The sequence below is a fragment of the Dipodomys spectabilis genome, unplaced genomic scaffold (genome assembly GCF_019054845.1).
Source record: "Dipodomys spectabilis isolate Male_0828 unplaced genomic scaffold, ASM1905484v1 ptg000002l, whole genome shotgun sequence".
Taxonomy (NCBI): domain Eukaryota; kingdom Metazoa; phylum Chordata; class Mammalia; order Rodentia; family Heteromyidae; genus Dipodomys; species Dipodomys spectabilis.
Window position 1 is genome coordinate 30838460 of NW_024870679.1, and position 26322 is coordinate 30864781.

Here is a 26322-nt window from a genome sequence, read left to right on the forward strand (position 1 = left end):
GAGAGCTCGCACACAGAAAGATAAAAAGAAAATACTCAGATACATTGCTCAGGCTCTGAGTTCCAGCACCAAAACTGCTGGCCCCCACCAAAGGAGGGAAAAAAAGACACTTTAATAAAATTGAAGAATGCAAGGTTACATGCTAAAAGTAAAGTTAAAACATATGACAAAAAGAGCCACAGAGTTTTGACAGCAAATCCCAATAATCATAATAACTTCAATTTATAGAATTCTTTTGTCTGGTGAACTCAAGTGCCCTACCTCTCTTCAGTTGGTTCTGTATAATAGTTCTGTTTTATTTATTTAGTGATAGTATTCCAGCAATAGGGAAAAAGAATAAGAAAATGTATTGAAAGAAACTGATTAGAAAGCAGATTATAAAAAGTTTGACTTTTTTATCTTTCTCTCACAATACCTATATATTTATGACATCCAGTGTTTAAAAATATGGGCACTTTTTTAGAAGTCACAATTTGGAAAAAAACAATAGTAATGATATAGTTTCATATAATTTAGTATTTTGTTAAAAATTGCTTAATATATAGTTTAATATAGTTTAGTATTTCCGAACATGCATTTGATGCTAGACATATGTGTCTTTGACACTTTATCTTTTGGTTGGGTTCACATTGTCTTTTTTTCTTTTAAATTTTATTGTAAAGGTGATGTATGTGGGGTTACAATTACATAAGTTAGGTAATGAGTACATTTCTTTTTGGACAGAGTCACCTCCTCCCTCATTTTCTCCCAGTTTTTTCCCTCCTGGTTCCCCTCTCCCCCAATTTGTAAGCATTGTCTTATTTTAACTCCTTGAGCTATAATTCTTTATTTGTAAAAATGAGAAAGAAAACATTTATGCTTATATAGTCACTCAGAGCTATAAATATTATCATTATTTCCATAGAGATTCCAAATATATTAATCTAAATATATTAAAGGAAAAGGAAAGAAGGAAAGATAGAAAAACTGACACACGCATATGGAACTTTCAAATATCCCCCCCTCTGTTGTTATTTTACTTGTGTAGAATAGAAATTAAGTCAGTAGTTATGCTTATTATTTTGTATTATCTACTATTGACTAGAGATTTAAATATTTAAAAAAATATGACTGATGTTCTTAGAAGAGAAAGTTGTTTATAGCAGCTTTTCACAAAAGCCAACCTATGGAATTAACCTAAGAACCCATCAAATGATGAATATATAAAGATAGTGAAGTCTATACTTTTTTAAAAAAATAGAGTATTACTCAGCCATAAAGAAGAGTGAGAATATATAATTTATAGGAAAATGAATGGAACTGGAGATTATCATGCTGGCTAAGTAAGCCAGACTTATTTTATCTTATTTTTTTATTGTGAAAATATTGTACAGAGGGGTTACAATTACATGGGTAAGATAATGAGTACATTTCTTATCAAGCATTGTAGCCTCCTCCTTTACTTATAAAGGTAACTACAGTATTCTTTCATATGTATAAAGAATAATAAAAATATAAAATAAATAGAATATAAAGGAACACTATTTGGTGGGGAAAGCCAGAGGGGAGAAATGAAGGGAGAGTATGTCAAAGGGGTAGATATGATTGAAATACTTTATATTTGTGAAAATAGATTAATGAGACCCATTGAAATTATAAAAGAAAAAGAAAGAAGAGTAGAGAAAAATCAAAATTAATATATTTGATCAAAGTATTTTGTGTATAGAAACATAGAAACATCACATTTAAGCTTTTCTATACAATTAGTGTATACTATTTAAAAATAAAATGGCAAAAAAACACAGATGGAAAAATATTACTACCTTTTGGGAAGCTTCCTTCTAGGGACAGTATTTGGTTTAATTTAAATATAAGTATTATTTGAAAAGCCAATAGTCAGAAATGCAATCTGAGATAAAGCACAGTCAGTTTTCATATACTAAATGACACCATCTAGCTATTTGTCTAGACACAGAGAGAGAAACACAGAGAGAGAGAGAGAGACTGACTTAGATAAATATATATATGTATATGTGTGAGTGTCAGTCTTTCTAGCTCTATAGGAATAATGACAATATTTATAGCTCTGAGTGAACATGATTATAAGCATATACATTTCCCCAGGTACAACACCTAGAGCTGTGTCCAGTGAGCTAAGTGTAGTATAACAAAACACTATATTACTTAGCAAGTTCTTAAAATGAAGGTATTTAATAAATGCTTGTTATGTTATCTATTAGTATATAAAAGAAGGAAAATTCTTGTTAATTTAAAGCATCCAAATAATTCAAAATTATTTCTATTGGAGTATTCCTAGAAAAACAGAAATAAATATTATGATCCCCAATAGTCCTTAATAGAGCTTTATAGGAAATATCTATTGAAACTCTAATTTCTGCTTATCTGAGATTCCTGATCAGTCCCTTCATTTATCCCAATAGAACATTTACACAATAGAACAAACACCAGTTAATGCCCTTGAGATCCCATGGGATCTACTGGAAAGAAAATACAAGTAGCAGATGAATATATGAATGAAGCTGTGGCAGTTTCTTGTTTCTGTGAGTGCACAGAGGAAGTACTTGTCTCTCAAAGAGATTTGGACTTCAATAAGATGGCGATTAGCTGCTTCTGAAACTCCACAACCAAACAGTACAGCTGGGCAACAAGAATTTGGTGCTTAAAAATATTGTGCCTCTAGGACTAATTATGCTTTTGCGAACTTAGTAAAAACATTGCTGTTTATTTAAACTTCGGCTGTACCAGATCTTCCTCAAATGAATGCTAGCTATTCTGAAGCCTGCACATAAACATCTATTTTGTACAGAAACTAGCAATTAAGGACTTGTAATGAATTCTAGTCTTTTTCACTCTCTTTAAAAGAACACCATGGAATTGGAGAACATAAAATATGAGAATTCCTTAAAAACCTGCCCTATCTTTATCTGATCATTTAAAATACCAAGAAATAGCTTATTTTATTCTATCATATGCATTTATATATCCATTTCTTATTACAAATCCAATGAAAGTTATACTTTAAGATTCTCCAGGACTTCATATATAGACACACTTAAATCTCTTTAAGACTATTTGAGTGGGTGAGCATTTCTAGACATATTTCTCTGTTGATACTCTAGCTATATGCTACAGATTTGTTTTCTAGATTTATTGCATTTAAGTTTACATTTTTATAATATTTAGCACATATAAGAGTGTGTAGTTTTGTAAATACTGAATTTACTTTATTATATATAAATGAATTCTCAAACTTTAAACTCCTATACATTAAGGCTTATTAGCATAATATGATAAGGCCCAGTTGAGAGTATAGTTATTATCATTTCTCTGTCAACTCCTGGGATAAAGTCAAAGGATATATGACTGATCAGATTGTAAGGTTCACGTTGTATATGTAACAACTCAATCATGTATGAGGTAAAGATGGAAATATTTTAGGTAGATGGATATTGACCAAGACAGATTCAAATATTTGCAAGTTGAGGTGCTTTGTGATGAAACTGAAACTGCTACTATAGAATCTGGCCTTACCACATGGTGTGAATGTATTGAGAAAGGTCACCCTGCTCCTTAGGTCTCCAATGGCATTCTCCCCATGGATTGCACATGGTAGAGTTTCTTTTATCTACTGCAACTGTTGATGCATTTTTGATATTCTTAGTCATAAAGAATTCATAGGGCAAAGAAAAGTAAACAATTACAAGACTACAGAAGGCTAAAACCTTAGTGTTGTTTCATGATAGATTCTCCTTCTTTGAACTTCATGAGTGTCTAAGGTTGAATTGGAATATCATGCAAGTTTCAAGGCAATTATTTAGACTTCAGGTGTATCTGCCTGGTCCCAAATGCTTCTCATTCTATAAAAACAAAGCCAATAAACTAAAACAAGAATAAAAGGAAGTTGCTTATCTCTCATAGAATGGTTTTCCAAAATCAAGAATGAGTTTTCTATGTAGAGTCATTCATGGACTTATTCTATATAGCAGTGTATTGTTGTTATTGTTATTATTATTATTATTAATTAGTGAATATGCATAACTTCTTGTATTTGCTTGACTAAGATAGCAGTAAATTAGTGACATCATATTCTGTCTTCTCTTACATTACTGTGATATTTATTTTGGGTCACTTTTTTTCCAATTGTCATGGACAAGTTCATTGCTGTTATGGGATTAACGTTTAAGATTAACTTTTCACCCATAAAATAGGAGGTTATAGGAAGGATTAAATGTTATTTTGAAAATCTCTATTACTTTTCACATAGTAATTGAACCATAAATCTTGGATGAACTCAAATACCATTCTCTGTGGGGTGTTTTCAGTCCATCTAGAATGTCCTTTAAGATCTTTGTTTTGGGTATTTGGCAATAATGCTGCTGCTATGTTAATGATAGAAATGAAATGGTTAAAAATAGTGTTTGAATCTTCCCTCTGTTGCCGTTGTATATTAGCTGATTATAAGACTGATTCTAGTTAGATTAACTGGGTGTTGTGCATATGGATATTAGCCAAAACAACTGGATTCACTCTCCTTGCATAGTAATGTTGTGCATAGCATGACAGCATGATTTTGTTACCAGCCCGTCTTCCTAAAATATATTCTCCAGGTCCATGAGTAGTTCCTACTTAAATTTACCAAGGTGTTATTGCTAAGTAAGTACCTTAGTGTCTAGGACATAGGATTCATTCCATTAATTTCTCTTGAAAGGGAGTATTATAGATTACAGTGAGAGAAATGTTGAGAAGATGAAGACATAATCCATTGATGTTAATGGAAGGTTTAGAGAGGGGTTAAAACGTCATGCACTATGTTCATTAGAACTGGGCTTTAAGGAGAGGAGTAAGTTATATGGAAGGTAGTCCAGTGAATAAAGAACCCAGCTTACTAGAGACTAACTGAAGGGAGAGTAAGGAAAGGTAGTAAGAAGTTGTTAAAAATAAATTTCAAACTAGGAGTGGTAGCTCAAGACTACCATCCTTGACACCTACAGGACAACTTTCACAAAATGTGAGACCTCATCTCAACCTGTAGCACAGAATAGTGGCCTTCCACCTACTAGTAAAATGTTTATAAGATCAGGGTCCAGGGTGAGCTGAGTGTAAATGTGAGACCCTAGGGAGTCAATATGATTAAAATACTGTATATGTGAGATATCACAATGAAACCCCTCAGAACAACTGACATACTAAAAAACAAAAGAGATTGAGAGAATGATAGGAAATGCTAAACATGTCCTGCAAAATGTGTGGCTACTAATTGGAGCTGGGACAAAAAAGGATGGGGTCTAGTAGGAGGAATAGAGTCCAAATAGATGAAAGCAGAATAATGAAGCTTGTTGAAACACATTTTGGGGAAGGGGAGGAAGAATAAGGAAAAATAATGGAGTGGAAATTAATGTTGTTAAAGTTTGCTGTATGCACATATGGACAGGTCAGAATGGCTACCCCTTACTATTCAACCAATTGACACTAAAAATGTTGGGGAAAGAATTCAGAGATGTGCAAGCTGGTTCTTAAACATAATCCTTATTAAAAATTAAATTTTACAAAAATGGTATTTTTAAAAGTCAGTAATCACTTAAAACCTGTCATTAAAAAAAAAACAAAACAAGTTAAGAAAAAATGGCTGGGGCATGACTTAAACAGTGGAGTGGCTCAATAGGACATACAGGGCCCTGAATTCAGAGATGTGCAAGCTGGTTCTTAAACATAATCCTTATTAAATATTAAATTTTATAAAAATCGTATTTTTAAAAGTCAGTAATCACTTAACCTGTCATTAAAAAAAGAAACAAGTTAAGAAAAAATGGCTGGGGCATGACTTAAACAGTGGAATGGCTCAATAGGACATACAGGGCCCTGACTTTGCCTACACTACCACCAAAGAAATGCCAAAACTAAACAATCAAAACCAATTCTTCCTCATTCTCAAAGCTTTGTCATTCTTACTCATTCTCACAGTACTGAACATTGTTAGGGAGGCCTTTCTTTGTGGATACCAGTGTTCTGATGCTTGTTCATGTATTAAATGAGCCTTGTGTTCTAACTTTAAGAGGAGTATGGCATTGTAAAAGTAGTTATCCTAGAGATAGGATTAAAATAATTAGGGCTAATTAATGTGCAAGATCCATTAAATTTATTTTCAAGAATTGTGCAAGTCAATTATAGAACACGGCCATCTTTAAAATTTAAACATGCTGATTAAATCATCATTAATTATTAGATTATTTGGCATATATTTTATATCAGTAATATTTGCACTAAAATTGTGCATGTACATGCATATGAACTTTCATTTCTCAGAGGGTAGGCTGTATGTATTTCAATACTGTCAGGCATCTCACTGAGTAGACAGACTTAGCATCTCACCCCTGTGGACGTCAGTTTTCTTATTCGATAACTGTAAGAAATAATGTTGCATATGCATACTTCTTCAGGTTAAAAATATAATACAAATCTCAACAAATGGCACATGTTATCTTTTATTATTTTTCAAAACAACAAAAATTAGTTTTTTCATAAATACGTATTAGCCAACTCATAAGTGTGCAGTATTTTAAGTAGTTTTGTTACACAATTCATTTTCTAATCAGAAATGATGTTTTTGCATATTTATTAGAAAGAGCTGTTGGCTCCATTAGAAAGCCTATCTGAAGACTCGCTCAGGAAAAAAAAAAAGCAAGTTTTGAGATTTGCAGCCTATTAAAGGAGTTGCTAAGGCAACCACTGCTTGATAATAATGTGGTGATAGAAAAGAAAAGGCAATTTGAGGAACAATGCTTCTCAAAATGCAGAGAAATACAGCTGAAGAAAAAAAATAACAACCCTTGACTGAGGAGGAGAAATACAACACTGGCCATAGACTGTTTCTCTCTTGAATTAGTAGAAGGTGCAGCGACATTCTGCAGCATGGAAACCAACAGCTTTGAGGATGTTTTGATCTCTTTGACCATTTCACAGTTTCTCATTATTGGTTTGTTGTGATTTTAGAAATGAAAGAATTAGAGACTCATCTCAATAACCTGAAAGAAACATTCTAACACTTTGAGCATACTACTAAGTTACCTGCGTCTGTGGTTGCAATAGGCAACCATGATCAAGTATTGTCTTCTAAGAAGATGATAAATATTTTAGGGGATAAATTTGGAACCATAAACTGCTATCCTAGTAGTAGCAACTATAACATGATCAGATGCTATGGCATCCCTAGAGGTCAGTTTACTCAGTTCACTGCTTTTTTGAATTATAAGGATTCAGAAGTTCTGCTGAATTAATATGAATTTTGGATCAAAACCTTTAGGAAGGAAAAGGTATTGAATATACCTTTGTAATGTTGTAATTTTAATATTGTCCATTTAAATCTAATTAGTAAGGTGCTACTACAACTTTTTTCTAATGACATGACGAAGTTGCTAAAAATCAAATTCTGTAAATTGGTAAATACAACAGGCTGGATGGTATTCTTCTCTAATTATAACTATCTACTCATTTTTTCTAGTTAAATAATAATAATAGGTTTTTTTAGATATAGACAGAACAGTTTTTTCTTACTTTTTTAGGACCATTTCTGAATCATTCTGCTTGACCTGATTCCTCAGATTTTCACTTTCATTCTCTCTCTCTCTCTCTCTCCCTCTCTCTCTCTCTCTTACATTTCTGATATGTAAATTCTCATTATTATAGTTGGATAAAGTTAAAGGAGCTGTTACTTTTCCTGAAACACAATTATTTTAATTTCAGCTGTTCACCAGCTACAAATCACCTTGCAAATATATGGAAAACATGACATCATAAGCAGATACTCAGATTTAGTCCAAATAGATATGCTCCACACCATTTCTTTAATTGTTAGGGCTGTATCTGAAAATACCGAACAAAAAATTAGCAAGACAAAAAGTCTCTATTTATAAGTTTGATGGCAGCACTTTATCAACTGATCTGGATATAGGCTGTGTTGAAGTGGTAGCAGCAAACAAACTTAAAATATCTTTAATTCAAGCTGGGCACTGTTGGCTCATGCCTGTAAGCCTACCTACTCAGGAGGCCAAGATCTGAGTATCTCAATCCAAAACCAGCCAAGGCAGTAAATTTTGTGAAATTTTTTATCTCTAATAAACTACTCAAAAAGCTGGAAATAGACCTGTGGCTCAAATGACAGGTAGAGTACTTGTCTGCAGCATAAGGAGATTACAGACAGGTCACGCCCTGAGTTCAAGCCCCAGAACCTGAACACACACATACACACACACACACACACACACACACACACACACATGCACACACATGTACATGCCCAATTTCTCTCTTCCCCTCTATCTCTATATATTCAGATCAATAGATATACATAATGCAATGTAATATAATTATAGTTAATATATGCTTATATTTAATTATATTTAACAAGTATATTTAACATATATACAAATCAATATATATTACTTTAACATATTTAATATATGAATATATACAAATCAATATTGATTTAATATATATATAATTAAATCTAGAAATTAATCTTATATATCTATCTATATATGCATATATATACTTAAAATCAAATCTACAACTTAATCTTATAGAAAAAGGAATATAAGTATGCAACAGATGAGGAAATTAAAACTATTTTTGTGTAGGCTTTCTTTTCCATTTTGTTGGCTATTTATAGTATGTATAATCTCTGTGTTGCTATCATCATATATTTGTAATTTCCAATTGTCACATTCTGCATCATTGTTTTCTTTATTTCTTTTATTTATTTATGCTTATTATAAAGTAGGAGGATTTCAGTTACGTAAGTCAGGTAATGAGGACAGTTTTTTTTTTTTTTTTAACAGTATCACCTCTCGCCTTGTTTCATCATTTTCAATAATTTATTTAAAATGTACATACATAAAACTGGTCAATATGAAAAATTGATGCTTCTTGCCAGCTTATCAAAAGCAAGTAGGAATTCGTGGGCACAATGATATCAATATTCTTAGGAACTTGTTTCATTTGGAAACATGCTGAAAGGCCAGCTGAAAAAAAATTGATTACAAAAATCCTAATTCCAAGAGACTTCCCTGAATAATGAGTTCTAACTAGCCATGGAAATTTGCTCACATATTATGCAGTTAATTTAGGAGAGAATGAAGAATGGTCTGCTGTAGAAGACACACATTATTTCCTCTGGAAACGCTTTAAGCAGTTTGCAAAGTCAAATTTAAGATGTTTTTAATTGCAGTCCTTTAGAGTTGCCATGTAAAAATGTGGTTGAAGTCTGCTGAGCAGTTCAGATCTTAAAAGAGATGAATGCCAGTCAACAAAAACCGACCTGTACGCTTACATTTTTAATGCACATATTTCTTCAGGAAATCTCTTGTCTACAGTTTAAGATAACCTCTTGCAAGTGAATTGTGCTGCTTTGGTGCCTATCTTACTACATATCAAATAGACAAAGACAAATATTCCTAGATAAGTAAGTAACATTGCCATCTCTCCTTTTGATTTCTGAATATTTATTACTGTCTTCCAAAATTACCATCTGTCCACTCATGTAAAACATTAATAGTAATATTTTCTCTGTAAGTCTCACATAATCATAATTAAATTTCATGTTTATTCAAGAAGCATCCTTTTTCAGCATTTTTACTAATTCAGCATTTTTAATCCAATTTATTTGAAAAGAGGAAGAAGGATGGATTTGCTATTTAACCAGGCTCTTTGGTTTACATAGTGCAATTTGAAAGCTCTGAACTCTTTCATTTGTAGGGCACAGGGTTCTCCATCTATGTCAAATTCTGGCAAATTGTCTCGACATTTATCAGGGATAATTTCTTTTTGAGAAGTGAAACATATAAACCTAATTCATATCACTCAAAATATATATGTACTTTGTGCCATAAGGTAGAAGGTAGCTTTCTATCACTTAAATTTGCTAAATTTTAGGACTTACATTTATGAGCTATGTGACATTTTAATAGCTTTTTCAATTTACAGGGGAAATTTAAACAAAGTCATCAAACTAAAAATATATTTTCTTCCTCATGTAAATTGTTACTTTGCATATTTATTCATCTATGCAACCATAAAACCTGTGTGATATTGTAAAATATACATTTGACAGCTCCTTAAACTTTCCAATCTCCAGGGATGAGCATTTGTCATAAGCCATAATTGGTTCACCTCTGTGGATTCAAAGTAACAGGTCTGACCACTAGAAAGACTAGGACAAAGTAGAGAACTAATACTTCAGACCACTCCCAAATCAGACCCATCTCCCACCTCACAGGAAGGAAGACTGAAGATTGAATTAATCACCAATGGTCAATGATTGAATTAATCATGTCTATGTAATGGAGCTTCTTCAAATATATAAAATGATTAGGTTTAGGAAATTTTGATAGCTGAACACATGGAATCCCATGAAGGTGGTGTGCCTTGAGTGTACTCTGTGATATTTAAGAAACCCCCATTCCCTTCCCTATGCATCTCTTTCGTTTGTAGTTTTTTTTAATATATCCCTCATAATAATTAAGTTAAACGTAAGAGAAGTGTTTCCCTAAGCTCTTTTGCCTGTTTTAGTTAGTTAATCAAAGCCAAGGAAGGGAGAGTGGAAAATCCTGATTTATAGTTAGTAGCTTTGAAGTGAAGAGTTCCACGTAGTTTGTCTGATATGGCAAGTGGTGCTGCATACCCTTGCAGGATCTGTCCTCAGGTGGACTATGCCATCGTTGAATTGAATTAGAGGACATGTAGCTATATCTTCTAGAGAATTACTTGTTTGGTATAAGGAGATGAATGCCAAAAAAGTATCTGATATTGGAAATATTGTGTTGAAGTGGTAAATTATCCTAACTGGACACTGTATGGTCCTTTACCTCTATAGAACTCATTTTATTTATTATAACACAAGCAGACATGCCTATTACCCTACCTTGCCCAGGAGAAACTGGCTAACTAAAGCCCTATTGTTCACTCCTCCTGTTTTCTTTGTGAGCCCTCACTCCAATGTTGTAATTGATTAATGGCAAATGCGATTTAATCCTGAATTCTCTTACCTTATCTCATGTTTTTGTGCATATGATAGAATTTGGACTTCAGCTTTATTTGTAACCTTAAGGAAGACAGAGAGAGAGAGAGAGAGAGAGAGAGAGAGAGAGAGAGAGAGAGAGAGAGGAAATTCACTTTATCTCCAATAGTCAGTGATTTAACTATGCCTATATAATACAGCTTCAATAAGACACAAAATGAATTTGTTGAGAAATTGGGAATCACATTTGTCAGCAATCACAATTATGACTTGTGCATCAAAGCATGTCAGGATGGGGAGATAGATATATAGTCATTTATACAATTGAATTTTAAGCATTTTTCTTTGAGCTTCTACTTAATTTCAGAGTTACAATTTCATCTTAATATTCTACTGTGCTACTCTACCACTATAATCCCTAGAAACTACCAAGTCAGTAAAGCTTTAATACGCAGCACCTCAACAAAGCAAACTAAAGGAAGTCGCTGGAAATATTTCAAACCACACTTTAAATTATCCCTGCTATCTAACCTTTCTTCCCAAATTCCCTAGCTGTTTAAAAGCTGTCATTATTTAACCAATAACTCATTTGATATATGTTAATAATTTTATGAGTACTCCTTTGAGGTAAGTCCACCTATCTAGTGACTGTTCAAGTGTGCAGTGTGAACTAAAATGATGTCATTAGTAATCCATCTGTTTCTCTCCTTTTGTCCATTTTCAAAGTTCAAGTAATAGTTTACTTTGCCTGAACATCCATCATCATTCATGTAACAGCTTACTCAACAACACTATTTTCATAATTCTTTTATAAAAAATATTTGTGACCATGCAAATTATTTTATTTTTATAAAAGGGGCTTGTTCATTTCTTGTTGTCTGCAGAATCAAATACTTTTTGTAATAACATTCATGGTAAAAGCAATTGCTCTTAGTCATTTCTACATCTATCAGATGTAGGCGGTTATTGAACACTGTCAGCCAATGTAAGTTTTTATTTGATTAATAAGTTTCATTGCTAGTGCCATGTAAGGAAGTCTGCTGATGCATACGGCAATCCAAGATAGTTGCAGAAATGGTTTATCTGTTGAACTTCTAATCTAGAGTCTTCAAACAAAAACAATGAAGCCAATGAAATAAATCCAACACACATTTCAGGTAGGAAAATTATAAAGGGAATATTTTATACTATTTTCTGAGATTCATTCATACCTATCCAGTGAATCACCATGATATATGATAACTTAAAAATGTTAATCCCACTGGCTAGGTCCTTAAACTTCTGATGGCAACCTTCTCAAGTAAACAACTTGAATTTAAACTCCTCTCAGGATTTACTTCAGGGGAACAAAATGGTGAGCATTCCAACACCATTTGGTCTACTCTTAATCATACACATACACAATCTATTTCAATAAAAATTACTAGTCTTTCTCAGAGTAAACAAACTGACAATCTGTTTTGCAGTTATTTATACCTCCCTCCTTTCTCTAGCGACTTACAGAATCCAAAGTTCAGTTAGTAAGTTCAGTGACAATCCACAATAACATCAGTAGGAGTTCAAAGAAAAGAAGTAAAGGTTTAATTATTTGCCAGGCAGGAGAAGAAAGAGAAGAAGGAGAAGGAAAAGGAGGAGGAAGAGGAGGAGGAGGAGGGGGAGGGGAGGGGCAGGGGAGAGGGAGGGGGAGGGGTAAGGGGAGGGGGAGGAGGAGGAGGAGGAGGAGGAGGAGGAAGAAAAGAAGGCAGAAGATGGTAGTATAACAGGCTGGCATTTCAAAAACTGTAGTGCCTTTCTCAAGAAGGAGAAAATATTTTGCAAAGGAAGGCTCAGGAATCTGAGCTTTCAAAGTCTGATTATCTCCCTCTTTATAGGTGTTAATCTCTAAATCTATATGAGCTACACAGGGCTATGTGGCCCTCAAAGTAAGAAACATGAAGACCAGCAGAAAGAGAGTTAATCTTGAATACCCAAACTTATGGAAATGGGAAGGTGAAAGAAAACCATTTTATTTATTTTTTTGAAATCCAAAAGTTATTATTTAATTCTACATTCACACGATTAACATGAAACTAAAGTCACATGTTTAACACAATAAATGGACTGTTCTTTGGAATACTCCTTTTAGAACTTACTTTTATTTTTGTTGTTATTGTAGAGTTGATATGCAGAGTTACAGTATATGAATCAGGTAATGAGTAAGGAGTGCAATTCTTCTTTAACCATGTCCCCCCTTCCCTTGCTTTCTCACAGTTTTTTCCTCCTGTTCCTACCACAAAATGTATTTTCTACATAGTGTCCAGTGAGTATCACTCTTGTATTTGTTCACCCTTGTTCTACCTTTTATATGTCCCCCATTATTCTCCCAAATCCAAACAAACTGACAAGACAAAAGGAAAAGAAAACAAAAACAGCAACAATGGCAACTAATAAATATGTCTTGTTTCCTTTTCTTGGAGTTCACTTCATGGAATGTTATTTTATATGATCATCTGCACATAATCTTTGAGTCTTTGTCCACTACTCCTATGCATATCCTCCTTTGTCCTCAGTATGTGAATGACTAGATTCCTATTTAATTTATCATATTCCAGTATGTGCATATAGATATATATGCACACACACACACACACACACACACACACACATACTCATAGGAAAATAATTTTTGAAACTGCAAAATAATTAAATCAACAAAGTAAGCCAAGTAGTAGTAATTGAAGAAAGCAGACTGGCTACAAAACTGATTTAGATACTAAGCTAAACCTACAGCTGTGAGTATACTTAGGTGTGTCTGGTCCCATTACAATTCATTTTTTCCTTTGACACAAAATATATTCATTCACCAAGGTCTATTAATAATGTATCCTTTCCTTGAATTCCCTTCTAAATGCCACTCAAAAGCCTTACTACTACTCTGATTTCATAGTTGATTGTTGTAACTTGTTATAACACAGTTAAATTGTGTTAAATTAGGATTATGAACTTAGTTTCACACAAAGAATTGTAGGAAATGATAATAAGAGAAACTTACAACACAGTAAGATGTGCTTATAATCACTTTCTACAGCTGATGTCTTTGGACTTGCTCTTAGTCAATTTTTTGCTCATAATTAGTGGGATCTTTGTGTGAAATCAAGTCATACTTGTTGGAAGGTTTCATGAAAGGTAATGCCAGTTATTAGTGTTGTTATGCTGGATTATTTCTTTGGGGATGTTACTTGTACATATCATTTATTATCTTTACTTATCATCTTGCTAGCCATTCTTTTTATTTAATTAATAACTGATTTTACTTAATTATTGTCAGTACTAAGGATTTATTTGACCTTTATGCCTGTAGGTAAGTACTCTACCATTTGAATCACAACTCCATTCCTTTCACATTGATTAGTTTTAGGAATAGGTTTTGCTTTTTGTCCAAGTTTCCCTTTATCATAATCCTACTATTCATGTTTCTTATCTTAAACAGTGTCTGGAACAAACCATCATGCAAACATTCTATAGTGAGATGGGTTTTCATGAGTGTTTTTGCCTGAACTAGCCTGAAACCTTCATCTTTCTGATCTTTGCTTCTGAGTAATTGGAACTATAGATGTGAGTCATCAGTGGTCAGAAGATTTTATTTCTTATTTATTTATTTACTTATTTATTTTTCCCTTTAAATAGTGCCTCCCTGTGTGGCCCAGATTGACTTTGATCTCATAATTTCCTTGCTTCTTCTAGATAGGCTATATTAGAGGAATAATAAATTTCAGTAATAGGACATTTAAAGTATTGTCTATCATGTACATGAAACATAAAATAGAAGCATCCACTCCACATTGAGAACACATTTTTTTCACTTCGTCACTTCTTGAATGAAAGGCAATTTAAGGAACCTAAGAAAATGAAATACAATAAGCAACACCTTCAGAAAACTGGCACTGTCTCTAGCATTAATCCTTCCTTTGTTACTTTCTTAAGATTGAATTCACTTCTCACAGATCAGTTGACTCATCTTCATTTGTGTAGCTGCATAAAAATGAATAGGCACTAAAAATAGATGAAAATATTGTTTTAATACATGGAAATCAGCCTGGCACTGGTGGCTCACACCTGAATTCCTAGCCATTCAGGAGGCCAAAATGTGAGGATCAAGGTTCGAAAAGCCAGCCCAGGAAGGAAAGTCCATGAGACTCCTATCTCCAATTAACCACTAGAAAACCAAAAGTGGCTCTGTGGCTCAAAGTATAGAGCAGTAGCTTTGAGCAAAAGAGCTCAGGGACAGCGCACAGGTCCTGAGTTTTAGCCCCACAACTGACTAAATACGTGCATTCATGCATACACACATACATACATACATACATATATACATGCATACATACATACATACAAGATACATGAAAATCAGTGGATTATTCTCCAGTGAAATCCAATGAAAAAGCAAGAATGTCCTGGCCAGATATAAAATATGCACATACACAATGCTGATTTTCTTTTTTCTTTTTCTTTTTTTTTTTTGTCAGTCATGGGGCTTGAACTCTGGGCCTGGGTGCTGTCCCTCAGCATTTCAGCTCAAGATGAGTGCTCTATACCTTGAGCCACAGCACCACTTCCAGTTTTCTGATGATTAATTGGAGATAAGAGTCTCACGAACTTTCCTGCCCGGGCTGGCTTTGAACCATGATCCTCAGATCTCAGCCTCCTAAGTAGCTAGGATTACAGGCGTGAGCCACCATCTCCCAGAGCTGATTTACTATTAAGGAAAATCATTTCTTCAGGAGTAAATGACTTACCATTGATTGAGTAAACCCAAATTGGATGTTTATATATCAATTAGAGAATATTTTGGACTAATGAGAGTAAATTGGATTCTGAAATCAAATTCACAAGAATTGGATGTCTAAGAATTTAAGTCTAATAATGATTTCAAGGACACAGATCTTAAAGATTGAGGGCTATTTCTAAGTCTTTCTTGCTCCAGCACATGCTCTCTGGATCAGAATAGTTAAAGCTTCCAAGTGAGGAACTTATGCACTTACTGTATTTAGAGAGATGCCTGTTGTCTTTTGTTTCTCCACCAGGAGGGGAAAGTACTGGGGCTTGAATTTAGGGCCTGACACTTAACTAAACCAGTAGTTGACCAATTGAACCATTGCTCATCCCAGTTTCGTCCTGGCTATTTTTAGATAAGGGCTCACTTCCTGAGTAAGCCTAACCTGGACAATTATCTAACTATTTGAGTTTTCCTTATTACTGGAGTAATTACCTGACACTCAGATTTTTTCCAGTCTGGTGGCCTTTTCTGCCCAGGTTAGTCTAAAGCCTCAATCTGCCCATTCTCAACCATTCATAACTGGAATGACAGATGTGAGACATTCCTCCTCCCCCTGTCAGTTATTGAGAAAGAATCTCAAAAACTTTCCTGCTAAGACTGACTTTGAAACTTGATCTTCCTAATCTCCAGCTACAATTAGCTAAAAATACAGATGTAAAATACTGATGTCTGGCTTTTATTGTCTTTTCATAATAACTTAGAGGATAACTTCAGGGAAAAATCCTTTTATGAGTGGCCTCCTTTGAGGCCATACACATTTTGTGTGTATGCGTGTGTATTTATACACGTGTACACATATACATATTTCTGTTTTTCTTAGGCACACTTTTCCGGTCTTAGGTGATTGTTTTGTCACCCTTCCTTACTGCTGGGTACTTTTCTTCTTCCTTTGCACAATAACTGATGTGTGAGTAACATACGATTTTTAACAGTCTCATTGAGGATCTGAAATCCAGAAAACTTAGTGGCTTTCAGTGATTGCCAGATTCTTATTTGTTATCATTTAACTGATGCAGACTACTTGAAATAACTTTATAAATACACTAAATCAGTAGATCTTTTCACTCTGATACAACAGACTGAATTCTATTCACTAGGAAAGAACAAAAAAGCATATGGCATATTCCACAATAGAACCTAATTGAAAAATTAAGAATGATTAAAGTTCAGGAATTATGCATTTCATGTATATTTTATGTGTTGTGTGTGCATATAAGGTTACTTTGTAAAAGATGTGCTGCACTGCGGACTACACTTTCTTAAATACAATAACTTTTGGTTAGTACTGATGATCAACAAATAAATAGACTGTCTATTTGTTTTCTCCTAAATACTGGGCCTTTGATTGGAAAATTCACTTTGGTGATTTAACTGCTCAGCGCTTGAATACATTCTAAAATCTCAAATTTCTAAGGAATTTTCTTCCTTTGTTGTAAATCTCAAGAACATAAATTTCATCCATTGCTTTCAATAATTTCCACCATTTCCTCAGACCCACAGTTGTTTGGCAAACAATAACAATAACTCACAATACTGCCAGTTTTCTAATTTTGCCTTTAGTCAGCATAAGTGCTACAGCGGAAATTATGTACAATAAACAAAATTGTCAAACAAATTTATAGCAAAATGTGTATAATGTTATCAAAGCCATGATTCCCATGACTATTTGCCTTTGGACAACATAAGCAGCTGTTTGCCCTAAAATTCAATATTGTCTACCCTTCCTCACAATTGAAGATTTGGAGATAAACACAGAATATAATATAGAGGCAATCAGGACTTTGAGAAACACACAGACTGAATAATAAATTATTGTTATTATTTTTAACTATGTCCACTACTGAATTTTACTTCATAGAAATATTTATATCTTAAATTTTATTCAATTAAGACTCACTTTTAAAGCAGCTTGAAAATCATGCTTTTATTCCCCTAATTGCAGAATCACAGCTGTTGGAAAATTTGTAGTACATGCAGTTTCTTAGAAGGCCAGGGATTCTGTAAAAATACAAAGTCAATATTTATTTTGATCTCAAGCTCATCCTTCATAAAGCCACTTGATACCTGTGGTTTAGATTCTGAAGCTCTGGGAGTAATCCTCTAGTAGACACCTGTATATCAAATCAATATTGTGTGCAGGGAACAGAGCTGTTGGTATGTTTTGATAACTGGAGGAAGATCAGATATCCTGATGTTCATAATCATAGACTGTGACTACATTTAGCTAATGTTGGAAATTATTTGGCCATAATCTCATTTTAGTTACTACTTACTTCAACATTTTTAAAAACATATTTCCTAGAACTATTCCTTTACATTTCTTTTAGGCCTTTGCACACATACCATTTTTTAGTGAGGATTCCTCTGACAATACCATGAAAAATGGCACTCTCTCTCCTTTCCCTCCTACTTTTTATTTCCTTCTAAACTGCTTGTAAAATTCTGCCACTTTCTCATTTCCTGTATTTGTTTATCTCCCATTATATTCTAAGACAACAGAGATTTTTGTCTGTTTTATGTTTTGTTTTTTCTAAGGGCCTAGAATAGTGCTGGCTTTGTGACTAGGATTGAATGAGCTATTAGTCCTGAATGATGGAACTTAGATCAAAATCCTGGATAAACTGTCCTACCTCAAAATAACAAAGACAACACCTCTATTGATCCATATATCTGTAAATGAAGTTGTAAATCTGAAATCTTAACCCTGTTAGTGGATGGACATGTCACAATCTACCATATGTGATAGCAGAGCCAACATCTGTTGGGTTTAGCTCTTATCTGCCAATGCTTGTTCTCCCCAGAGTCTCTAGACATAGTTTTCATTAAAGAATAAACTATTTTAATTTGCATAAGAAAACATCCCTGTGGCTGTAGAGCATAGATTCTTCTGTCTCCTTCAGCCTTCAAACTATGTTCTTTCCATCTGCCTCTTTCTGAAATACTTGAGATTTTTTTTTTCTGAATTTCTTCAGGTACTAAAGAGCAAAAAGATTTATTTCTTGGCAGCAGCACCTCCTTTTGGATCTATGGATACAATGATTTCCCCAGTTTTCTAAGTCAGAAATTATTCTGTGTATTCTATTTTCTATTAGTTGTTTAAAACAGTTCCACCCTCTTCCTTTGCTGTTATTGCTTTTTCTTCTTTACCATCATTTCACTGGGCTCTCAGATGGAACAGATGATAATCATGTGTGCTCAATCCATCATCTAAAAAGAGAAGTATGTGTTGTATATTTTAATCTGTCAGAACTTAGTAACAAGTTAATCTTTCACAGTTATGAAGCCCAGCCAATAGCTGACATCATTTCCTTTTTCTTCTCCTGACCTTAGAAGACTAGTTGTATCATATGTTCAAACCAAAAGTATAAAGAAACTTCTACTCTTAGAGAAACCTCCAGATTTTGCAAAAACTACATAAACATTGTTTTCTGTTTGTTTCATGCAGGTCCTGGGGCTTGAACTCAGGGCCTGTGAGCTTTCTCTGATCATTTTCACTCAAGGTTAGTGTCTATCACTTGAGCTACAACTCCATTTCATTTGTTTTTTGGTGGTTAATTGGAGATAAAAGTCTTACAGATTTTCTTGCTCAGGACGGTTTCAACCTTGATCCTTAGATCTTAGCTGCCTGAGTACCTAGGGTTACAGGTGTGAGTCAGCTGCATCCAGCAACACTATTTATAAAGCAACAGAGTATGAATCTCTGATTCTCTACCTTGGAATCCAGCAGCAGTGCTGTTTGAGCTAAGGAGAAATACGTAGCTCTTTCTGGTTAGGAAGTTTTGGAGATACAAGAAATCTACTCAGACACTTAAATTTGCCTACCATTACCATTAAATATCCTCACGTTGTTTACATGCTATTTTATTTAGTAGCAAGAAATGGTCATTCTTTCCTTCTTCTTCCCTCCCTCCCTCCCTCTCTGCCTCCCTCCCTCCCTGCCTCCCTCCCTGCCTCCCTCCCTCCGTTCCTTCCTTCCTTCCTTCCTTTCTTCCTTCCCACACAAGGAAAAAATCCAGCTCTTAAATCTGAAAAGGGAGAACATGGCTTAGAACAGAGCATTTGCAATGGCCCATGAACTGCAAACAAGAGTAATGGACTTGTTTAATGGATCAGAAAACTCTGATTAAAAAAAAGTCTTCTTTAGAAGTAGAGGATGTTTTTTATCCTAACACCTCTTATCTTTGACAAGCCTGCAAGTACAAGTGGAAATTTGAAATATTATTTACAGTGTGTTACTAAGGCTATTTATCCAATTTATCCAGAAGGTTGTCTGGAGTTCAAATTCTGACTTTATCCCTTATTAGCCTATTACTAAACGTAAATTATACTGAATACATGTAAGGCTTCAATTATCTGACATGTAAGATTGTAGGGCATGATTTTAAGGTTATGTTGTAAGATTTTAAATAATAGGACTCTTTCAAGTCATTTTTTATGTCCTAGAATTTGGAGTATTATTATTATTATTATTATTACTTTAGTTATGGCATTCTGCTCCATGGACATTGCTCTCCTCCTTTTGTACTTGCCGTCCTGCTCTCGGTTTTCTTCAAGGCTTTTAGCTAAAGAAATCTGTATTTAATCCTTTCAAAAAGAATACACCATTTTCAAGAGGGTTATGACTCCAGGGATTTTTTTAACTCTATTTTGTGATTTCCTTTTTAGATACCTTTAGGAAGCAAAAACATGCTCATGTTTGTAGCATGAGTGGATTTTCAGGAATAAATCACTTAGCAAAACAGAATAAAAGGCAAGTTAGAAAAACCCAGTAGGAGAAAGAGATCAAGGCCCCAAAATACCCTGTAATATTTTCTGAGTGACTGACAAAGTACCCCCTCTCTGCCTGCTCTAAGGAATCTTGGCACTCTTGTAATAGAAGCCTTATAACAGCAAATGAGTAAGGAATTGCCAACTGTGTTGGGTCTCTGGGCTGTTCTCATTCACACAACCACAGTAGCAATCTCATAAGATTGTCTTTTCCAAACACTGAACACAAGGGAATAAACACAGACAGTCCCCACAGGCCATACACCAAACCTTAGGAGTCAAGTAATCCTCTTTTTCATCGTATAAAGAAATGGATTGATTAAAAGGAAGTCATAACATCCTATTCATTAGTCTGAACTTCTGCTTGCATAGAATAGTACTCTCTGAAGGCTTTGCCTTCCCCACCCCAATATTCCATAGAATTAAAACAAAGAGCAGGAAGCAAGAAATAAGCTTCATAACCAATATATGCAAAATAGGGCCAACATAGTACATTTAATTAGTTCTGCAAAAGGAAACCAGCCTGTATAACTTAGAAAACTTAAAACAGAAAATAACAAACCTGAGCTGCTTAAAAGTAGACAATTATTAGGCTTTATTTTCTGAGTTTTACATTTATAGAAAATATGAGCAGGAAATATTCTGAGTTATACAGTCCTTACTACCCATTTGAGATTTTTCTTTGTTTTTTTATGGAGTTGTATATTTTCTTACTATTGAGCATTCAAATATCTTTGTACGTTTTGAATGTCTGACGTTATAAAATTGCATATAATTTTGGTAAGTGTTTTTTCATGACTGTGTCTTATCTTTAAATTATTTCAACTGTGACTTGCACTGACAAAGAACTATGTGTGTTACTCGTCCTGAGGCTTTAACTCAGGGCCTGGACACTCTCCCTGAACATCTTTGCTCAAAGCTAGCACACTATCACTTGAGCAGCAGAGACATTATAAGCTTATTTGTAGTCAATTGGAGATAAGAGTCTCACTGACTTTCCTGCCCAGAATAGCTTCAAATTATGATCCTCAGATCTTAGCTTCTTGAACTAGGATTAAGAGCATGAGCCAGTGGTACCAGGCATGTGAAGGACTTTTTTGGTTTTAATTGTTTTTATTGCTTTTATGAAGGTAATGTACAGAGGGGTTATACAAGTGAGGTAAAGAGTACATTTTTTGGACAATGTCACCCATTCCCTTGTTCTTTCCCAGTTTTCCCTTCCAGACTTCATATACATATTGTGTAATTCATTTTCATCATAGTGTCTATGAGTAACATTGCTGCATTTGTTCACCCTATATCCCACCATTTCTGTGACTTCTCCCTAAAGACAGATAAATGAACAAATAAGATAAAAATAAAAGAAAGCATCAACAGCGACAAAGAAAGATAAACCTCTTCTTTCCATTTCTTGAAGTTCATTTTGATATTGTTTTATATGATCATAGGCACATAGTTATTGAGACTTTGTGATCCTCTCCTAAGAATATCCTCCTTTGATCTTATTATGTGAATGCCTAGAGCCCTGTATAAGTTATCATGTCCCAGTGTATTTCTTAACCATCCAGTTTGTTTACTTATAGATTTATAGATGTATTTATTTAATAATATTTAACTTATCAATATACTTTTCATAGATTGGGTTTGTGGTGGGGATACTGAAATACTTGTAATCCAAAGTCATTAGGATGTCTCCTTTGTTGTTTTATAATTATATAAAACAAGTGATGTCACATAAAATAGTGATAGTACATTTTATATCATGTGAAGCATAATAAAATCTGGTATATATTTCATAATTTGAAATTATAAAAATGATACTTTAATTTCTTATTTTCCATTCTCTATGTTTTATTTACTTACTGCCCTAGAAAGAATGTTTGGCACAGTGTTGAGTGAATGTAGCATGTGTAGCTTTTTTGGTCATCTTCTCAATATTAGTGGTATTTCTTAATTTTCTACTTTTAACATTGATATCAGATGTCAATTTTTTAATTAGTTGAAAAAACTTCCCTCTATTTCCATTTTATGGAGCATTTTAAAATAAGTAGATGCTGAATTTGTCAATTGATAAAATCATGAAGTTTCTTCTTTTCAGTCTAAATGTAATAAATAACATCACTTAATTTTTTAAACATTCAAATAGCCTTTTCATTTTTGCAGAAAATTTTCTTTTTTATTAATAAGTTATTTTTATTGTGAAAATGCCATACAATTACATGAGCAAGGTAATGAGTACATTTCTGATCAAGCATTGTTGTCTCCTCCTTTGTTTCCCCTTACCATTCCAGCCCTCCCATCTCTCTCCATTCCCCCGCCCGCCAAAGTTGTAAAGTTCGTTTTTCAACATAACATCTTATACATCCCATTGTTACAATGGGTCTACCTGTATCCCTATTTAGACAATTTGTTTTTTCCCTTCCCCTCTACAAATTATACCGACATCAAACACAGTGAAAACAGGCGTTATACGATGGAGGAGGGACATACAAAGCAACAAAGAAATCATCTTATGAATATATTAGAAATCACAGCAAGAAAAAAAAAAAACCATTTGAGTCCTGATCTTGGTTCATTTCACCAAACATCAACTTATCTGACTGTTTCTGCTTGTCTCAAACATGTACTAGTTATTGCAAATAAGGGAAACCATGGGACCTATGTTTCTTTGGACCGGGCTTACTTCACTTAATATAATTTTTTCCAAGTCTTTCCATTTTCTAACAAATGGGGCAATGTCATTCTTTCTGATGGAGGCATAGAATTCTTTTGTGTATATATACCACATTTTCTTGATCCATTCATCTACTGAGGGGCATCTGGGTTTGTTCCATATCTTAGCTATGGTAAATAATGCTGTAATAAACATACTTTGTTGCTGGTAGCTTTAGTATGGTCTTGTTTGTGATCATTTGGGTAAATGCCTAAAAGTGGGATTGCTTGGTTATAGGGGAGCACTATGTGGAGTCTTTTGAGGAACCTCCATACAACTTTCCAAAGTGGTTGAACAAGATTACATTCCCACCAAAAATGCAATAGAGTTCCCTTCTGTACACATCCCCTCCAGCATCTGTTGTTATTAGAGTTCTTGATTATAGCGATTCTAAGTGGGGTGAGGTGGTATCTCAGTGTTGTTTTGATTTGTATTTCTTTTATGGCTAGAAAGGTTGAGCATTTCTTCATGTGTCTATTGGCCATCCTTCTTTCCTCTTCAGAAAAGTTTCTCTTTAAGTCTTTAGCCCACTTATTTATTGGACAGTTGTTTCTTTGAGATTTTATTGTTGGGGGATTAATTGTTTGAGTTCCAGGTATTTTTTAGATATGAGACCCTTGTCTGTTGTATGGCTAGTGAAGATCTTCTCCCAATCTGTGGGCTTTCTATTGATCTTGCTAGCTATGTCCTTTGCCATGTAGAAGCTCTGCAATTTCATGCAATCCCATTTGTCCAACCTTTCTTTGATTTGTTGTGTTTCTGGGTCTCTATTAAAAAAAATTTTGGCCTGTGCCAATGAGACTTCCAAACTACTTGAGCTGATTCAAAACTTTGGCAAAGTAGCAGGGTATAAAATTAACCCTCAAAAATCAATATCTTTCTGTATGCCAACAATGAGAAGAGCATGGCTGAAATCAGGAAAGCAACTCCATTTGTAATAGCCCCCAGAAAATAAAATACCTAGGAATTAACTTAACCAAAGAAGTGAAGGACCTCTATGATGAAAACTTCAAAAACTTGAAAAAGGAAATCAAAACAGAACTTAGAAAGTGGAAAAACCTCCCATGCTCCTGGATTGGAAGGATCAACATCACTAAAATGGCAATACTTCCCAAGGCTATCTACAAATTCAATGTGATACATATCAATATTCCAACCTCATTCTTCAAGGAAATAGAAGAGGCAATCCAAAAATTCATATGGAACAATAAAAGACTCCGAATAGCAAAAACGATCCTTAACAGAAAGAACAGTGCTGGAGGAATATCAATACCAAATTTCAAACTCTACTACAAAGCCATAGTAATCAAAACAGCTTGGTACAAGAACAGACCTGAGGACCAATGGAATAGAATTGAAAATCCAGAAATGAACCCACAGACCTATATACATCTAATCTTTGATAAGGAAGCTAAAAAAATGGAATGGACGAAAGATAGCCTCTTCAGTAAATGGTGCTGGCAAAATTGGTTAATCACTTATAGAAAACTAAAGCTAGATCCTTATATATCACCCTGTACCAGAATCAACTCCAAATATATCAAATACCTCGGAGTCAAAGCAGACACCCTGAAAAAATTACAGTATGGAATAGGAGAAACTCATGCAGCCTTTTCTATATGATAGAAATCCTACTCCGTGTTGCTGTGTAATTCTTTTGAATAAATTGCTGGATTTGATATTCTAATCTGTTAGCTACTGCTACATTTTAGTTAACAAGTGACTTGTTTTCCTTTCTTGTAGTTCCTTTTACTGGTTATGGAATTGGGGTAGTATTAGTCACACAGAAAAGTTACAAAACATTGCCCCAGCATGTTTTTCCAGGGAAACATTATAAGGAGTTGTACTTTTTTCCTATGAATATTTGGTGGAATTCTTTGACATTCATACACCTCATTTAAGTCTGGTAGTTTCTAATTTGAGATAATTTCTAATTGTTTTTTCAGTTATTGACATATGTAGACCTTATATATATTCCTTATAGGAATATGGTATAAAAAATACTTCAATAAATTTCATGTAGGTCATTCAATTTATAGGCATAGTTATTCAAAATATGCCTCCTTATTGATATACTTTGGTGCAGATATCTTATGAGTTTTACTTACAAAGTAGATTTTCAAGTCTCTTTTTTTCCCCATGGCAGTTTTGACATTCATGTGTTGTAAGATTCAGAGAGACTAAATCACTACTTACAGTGTGCTATGGGACTCTGGTTGGGGAGGGTAAAGGGGGGGTTGGGTGACATAGAACTAGACTATGAGCTTTGAAACATGTCAATCTTAGTAAAAAATGTTCAAGAAGACTAAAGATAATCATTTAAATTATGTATAAAACTACAAAAATCTACCTTAGATTAATAAATCCAAGTATGTAAGAAATTTTATTGAATTTTAAGCACTGTTTTGATTATATATTGATATGCAGCATAAAATAGAACTATGTGAAGGTCACCTTGAACTTTACTTAGAAAGTATTGCAGCTTTTCCCATAGATGATATACCAGGTGCACGCCACTATGCCCAGGCTTTGCTTGAGATAGAATTTCCAAAGTAACTAGGAATCCAAGTTTGGGTTACCATGTCCATCTTGTCTTTATTCTGAATGTTATAGCTATATTTTTGCTCTAAATTCATTCCGTGGTATTCTTTCCCTCCCCCCCTTTACACACCCTTTGGTGCCAATCCTGACCTTGAACTCAAGACCAAGCTGTTGTTCCTAAGCTTTTGTGCTTAAACCTAGAAAGAAATGACATATTGAGAGAAAGCGAAAAGCTTTGTAAATAGAAGCCCTATTCAGAACTCCAGGTTAGAAATATTGAGAGACTAACATTGAAAAATAAAGGCATGTGAAAAGCAAGAGTTCAGGTTCAAGAAATATGAAAGAGATAAACATGATTCAGTAAAACCTTAACATTTGTTGATTTCTTTAACAATGTTTTAAGTTCTGTTTTGTGGCAATAATTTATAGTGCCTTAGAAGTCCCTCCGGTTGGATGTACAAAAACGTGCGCAAT